Source organism: Dendrobium catenatum, unplaced genomic scaffold, assembly GCF_001605985.2.
Source record: "Dendrobium catenatum unplaced genomic scaffold, ASM160598v2 fragScaff_scaffold_1297, whole genome shotgun sequence".
NCBI classification, from domain to species: domain Eukaryota; kingdom Viridiplantae; phylum Streptophyta; class Magnoliopsida; order Asparagales; family Orchidaceae; genus Dendrobium; species Dendrobium catenatum.
The window spans coordinates 968,721-974,720 of record NW_021319759.1 but is presented as its reverse complement, the minus strand read 5'-3'; the positions used below and the strand labels follow the sequence as shown (position 1 = coordinate 974,720).

The 6,000-nt window shown below is 41.8% G+C and overlaps 1 protein-coding gene across 1 annotated transcript in view; it reads right to left on the bottom strand.

Annotated features, from left to right (window-relative positions):
- The window catches only part of LOC110108898 (U-box domain-containing protein 33), a 32,735-nt gene that overhangs the window by 11,738 nt on the left and 14,997 nt on the right, over window positions 1-6,000 (bottom strand). The gene's annotated exons all lie outside the window — the stretch shown is intronic.

The window sequence follows — 6,000 nt, the reverse complement described above, 5'->3', positions numbered from 1 at the left end:
AATACACCTCTAAGTAACTCTAGGTCTACCCCTGGAATTTGTCGGGCTTCAGTGGAAAATCTTTGAAAGTATTCTTTGAGAGATTCACCCTTATTTTGACATATCCCCGAAAGATGGGGGAGTCTTTAACCATTTTTCGGTTGGTGACAAATTGTTTGACGAATAATTTGGCCAACTTAACAAATAGTGGAATTGACCGGGCGGGCAGTGAATAGAACCACGTCCGGGCTTGCCCTTTAAGGGTGGCAGGAAAAACTTGGCAGAGGAGCGCATCCGGAGCCCACTGGATATGCATAATGGTGCGGTAGTGATCGATATGCTCGTAGGAGTCTGAAGTTCCATCGTAAGAATCAATACTCGGGAGTTTGAATCCTGCAGGAATGGGGTGTCGGAGGACAGCTTCTGTGAAAGGTAATGACTCCTGAAAGTCTCGTTGACGAAGAGATTGTCTTATATCTCCTGTGGAGAACTCCTCTCGGACTAGCCTCTGCAATTCATGTTGTAGGGTATTACAGGGGAGTTCAGTGATGTGCTGTTGGTCTAAGTCCTCGGGGACGTCCGGAGGAATGTGATTCCGGCGGCCTGTATGCAAAGGATGGGTAGAGCTTGCCGTGTCAGCAAGCCATTCTTTGGATGTGTTGGAGGGCGCATCCTTGGCGGAGGAAGGGGAACCTCGACATGAAGAACATCTTCGAATCCTGACGGGTCTTGAGGAAGAAGATTATCTTCTTGGGGTGTTAGTGCCGGTCCTCGAGTCTCTCGTAAGAGTTGAAGGATCTCATTCTGAGACTCCTCCATCTTTCTGATACGATCTTCCATGGATGGTCCTGAAGTCCCTTCTCCAGCAGGGTTTCGACCACCGGGGTAAAAAGGGGCAGATGTCTAGCGTCCCTGATTCAGAGATTGATTCTGGGATTGATGTGAATTGGAGCGGGAGGCTCCCAAGATGCGATGGCTACGCCTGTTGGCCATTGGAGGGGTATCTTAAGATAGTGAGATTGATGTTTCCCACAGACGGCGTCAAACTGTTGCGAGCTAGAATATACGCGGCGATAGAGTTTTAATTACACGTCTTAGCTTTGCACGGATATCCAGCTCACACATAGAGAACACAAGAATTTTTACGTGGAAAACCCTTGACATGGGAAAAACCACGGCGCCTAACCCAGTTGAAAATGATTACACTAGAATTTGAGTCGATTATAATGGGCTAACTCGCCTCCGAGGGCGATCAAATTATAAGTAACAATTATACGATAAAAATCCGGGTGTCAGGTGATGGTCTGACAGAACTTCGGGCATCAGATGATGGTGTGGCAGAACTCCGGTCCTTAGGTGATGATCTAACAAAGGCGAGGGCCTCAAGTGGAGGTCTGGCGAAGGTGAAGGCCTCTGACGGTGGTCCGACAAAGGTGAGGGCTTCAGGGGATGACCCGGCGAATGTGAGGGCCTCCGGCGGTGGTCCGTCGAAGCTCCGTCGATGGACCGGCAAGACTCCCGTGGTGGTCCGGCGAGACTCCAGCGGTGGTCCGGCGAAACTCTAGCGGTGGTCGAGGAGGAGCTTCTTCCTTCTCTTTTCCTTCTCTTCTCTTCTTCTCTTCTTGTTTGGGTCGCTTTTCAAGAGAAATGAGGGGTCTATTTATAGATTTATGGAGTGGCATGGCCCGTAAATAGGTGAGAGATCAAGGGTGAATGGGGAGTGGTTGGATGGATGACCGATATTGAATCCCTTGATCATGGACCGTTCATTAGGCATTTGGAGGCCTTAATGATTTTGTAATTCAATGATCTTGGACTTGTTGGATTCGTTTCGTTGAGCCGCTCGATTCGACTATAAGATCGTCATATTTGGAAACCGTTTGGTAACTCAAATAGTGGTACGAAACTTCTAATAGCGCTTCGGGTCCTTGATTTGGGCTCATTTGGGCTTGGATTGAGTCGAATTTGGTGTCGTTGGATTCGTGTTTCTGAGACACTCAGTTTGACTGTAAGTTTGCTGAAATCGGAGTTCAGGTGATCCCGAATTTAATTTTTGAAGTTTTCGGCTTGATTTTGCCTCGAGATTCGTGCCCGATCAAGATAATTTTTTGATGACATATCAAATGTTATTTATTTTTTTCATTAACTAGATTATTATTATTATTATTATTAAAAGGGAAGAGCGAGGGGAATGAATTTTGTGCTTTTTTTCTTTTTCTTTTTATTTTTATTTCATTTCCTTGTGCCCTCGACATCTTCATTAACTCGCTCGTAGGCCATAATGTTTCAAACCCCGTTTTCAGCGCTCGTGGCGCCCCAAAAAATCACTCATACATGTTTTTCTCTAGCGTGATGAGAGTGAACCCGATGAGGTGCTTGCAGCAAGGCTGGCAGGCCCCGTACATGATTTTCTCTAGCGTGGCAGGGTAAAATTTAAGTACTTGTGCAAGCCTCAATGCCGGTAGGGAAATAACCGTGCGTTTCAAACAGGTACCCGTAAAGACCCATACACATCTTTTCTCTGGCGTAGTGGGATCGAAGACTATGGTCGTGATGTCACCCGACACTTATCGGACACACTTTTCTCTAGCTTGTCAGGAAGGCCCAACTCCTGGAATTTTCCCTAAACAGGGGAGATGCCGGGAGGCTGACAGATTTTTTTTAAATAAACAGGGAACTTATACAAGATACGGAGGACTTGAACAATCACCAAGGGAACCAAACTTGTAATGACAGGGAACATGACCTGTAATTTAAAATAAGATCTGTAAATTGCAAAATGAAAATGAATCATATAAGCAATAATTAAATGAGAAGTGTAATAACATGCAATCAACAACATAATACTTCAATCAATATCAAAAGAGCTATTATGCCAACTCAAATGCAAAAATCAACGAATGAGCAGGGAATTGAACCTAGAACTAATAAATGCACGACTGCACTGAAAATGCAAATGCTAGCTAGTAATCATTGTCATCGAAATAAAAATCAACGAACCAGCAGGTGACTCATTATGGGAAACTTACATACATGATCAACATGCAAGCGAACATGTCGGTCTACTAAAAGTACTGAAAATCACCTTTTGCAAACAAGCAATGAAGGAATTTTTATGAATACATCAATCAACTTGCAAACATGCATATTGATTCTTCGTGAGCATCGAAAGTCAGTACACAAAGAACATAACCGTTTGCCAATTGACGTGCACAAATAGATTAACGGAGAATGTAGCTCACCCGACCATCTATATCAATAGACAAATGAACACATTGATTCGCCTGCAGGCAAAAGCAATGAGTTTGCGATAAATGCAAGCACTGCGCATAATGATAGGAGACTCGTTAGTGCATGACAGTCTACTTGCATAAAGCGACAAATGACATGCAGTGCAGTGCCACGCCACCAAATCCGCAACATCTATGCAAGCAGATAGAAGATGTCTACAAACTTCTAAATAAAACCTTGCGCACTTGCCAGTGTCTGACATGTACATAATCGATCATTATAAAATACCCTCACACATCGAAACACATGCTAACATATTCATAACATGCACACATTTGCAATATACAGGGTGAATTATACAAATACGCCATTCATCATGCAAAATGCATTATGCATATATATGCTGCAGCATACAAAATGCACCATGCAAGTATGTGACACAAACACATCATAATTGCATGTAGTCAAGGACAAGTGGACATGGTGCAGGCATCCTCTCCTAACATATAATGTACTAGATACACATACATTGCTACATATAAGATATACGTTGCAATATGCAATATAGATTATGAAATTACATCATGCAAGTACTGAATTATCATGCAAATGTGTCACACAAGCAAAACAAACAATGTATATGTGTATTAACCACGCAAGTCATGCAAATACATCATATATTGTGAACGTGCATTAAGCCACTATAATGTATATCAACATATCATGCAAAATACATACACGTCATTCAAGCATGTCATAGTATCTAAATGCATAAGCAAATCAATGCACATATGTTTCACATAAATACATAACACGCAAATATATCATGAGCACCAGCTGCACTGCATACATACAATTATTATACAAGTGCATCATACAACATACATGCAAAGGCATAGACCCATATGGGCTCTGGCGAGCATGTAGTATGCACACATGTGACGTTTGAAGATGCTGCACTGGTCAAGAAATAAACCTATGTTCGATCCCGATCCTTCTATGTGGGTAGATAGGAGTTGATACTTCTCAAACTATCAAACAACTATACGATCGCGATATTGACGGGGATATTTGTTTTATACATTAACATTAGAATCTCAAGGTCTATAATACAAGAAATTTACTAATAAAGTCACAAAGCTGACAACTAATCTGAGCCTTTGTCAACAAGTCGACAGAGCCAACAAGATTTCAACCAATAAAATGAAATCGCTCATAATAACCCCGATGATAACTGTGTTGGACGAAAATCTTAACCAGTGGGGACCCCAAATATTCAAAACTACCTCCCAAATACCCATAAAAATCCAAAATTTCAAAAAAAAAATCATCCAAAGTAAAAAATATTTAAAATTAGAATAAACCATCAAATACTTAAAGCAAAATACATCCAACCTCCGCAATAGTTTGTTTAGGTGGACAATTTAAAAATTAATTCATCTCACAAATAGCCAATGTTTGGTTGAGAATATCACTAGGATTCATTCTTAAATAGTCTCTCGCCAGTAAGAACGTAACATGTGTCATCTAACAGGTGGTTTCGTCATCAAATAACACCACATCGTGGGATTTCACAGCCAAATGGAACTGCAGACAAATGATTATGACCAAGACTCTCTAAATCGGATGATTTTGTGACCAAAATGGCACCACTAAATTACGGTTATGGTCAGAGCCCGTATGCTCCCCAATGGCTTCAAATCATTGAGATAAGAATGAATAAGATATAATCATAGGGCAAGCTCTCGGTTATCTAAAGTGGATTCAAGTTTGCCCCTTAAAATAAATATACACCCCAAGTCTACAAGGTACCCTTTGACGAAACAACCCATGACTGCCGACAAAGATCCTTCTGTCAGGTTAGGCCGACTACCTCCTCTGACTAAGTAGATCAGAAACCATGATGGTCCAGGACGATAAAACAATAGGATCTTGATCATCATAATTCCCCCCACCATCATTCTCCTTCCACGATAGACCAGGAACCATGAAATCTTGATCATCATCATTTTTTAAGTACAAGATGGTGAAATTTCCAATTTTAAATATCAAATTTCCAAATACTAACTCATGTTAATACTATATAACAGATACTACGTATTTAGATATTTGCTTGACGACTACTCAATTAGGAGTGTCAATTTTGTGTTCGTGTTCGAGTTCAAACGGGTCAGAAATTTGAACCCGGACCCGACCCGAGTAAGTAAATGGATCGAAAATTCGAACCCGGACCCGACCTGTCAAATATTGACACCCCTATTCTTAGTCGAAAGTTCTCTCTCGTTACTGGGAGGGATAATTAATTATAGGGGCTTGCACCAATTGGAAACCAAAACTCAGATCATAAAGTCCTCATAAAATGACGGCGAAATTTCTGGGTGGGGTCTTAATTCAACCCCAATCAGCCTCCTGAAAATTTACCTTGGAACTTAATTCATTAAAACTCTCCTGAAAGACGAAAGGTCGGGGCACGAATTTTCGGAGCCCGCAACTAGTTTGGACCAGCCTCTCTACTCCCCTTCTCCCGTCGTACCATAGCCATCACTAATCAGGCGGCGACTTCGTCAACTCTTATTCATCACTGCTTAGGAGGAATCTTCACTCTTCTTCGTCATTGCTAGGGGGGATTCTTTGTCCCTCATCTACCTCTCTTGGTTGGAAAAATTTTGTCGAGCACAAGAACATGTGCAATAGTTTGGTGTGTGCAGCTTCTAAGAGAGGTAGCGTCACTGTTCGTCCTTCTTTGACCTTGCACCATAGTCCCACTCATCACTGATTAAAAGGAAGCTA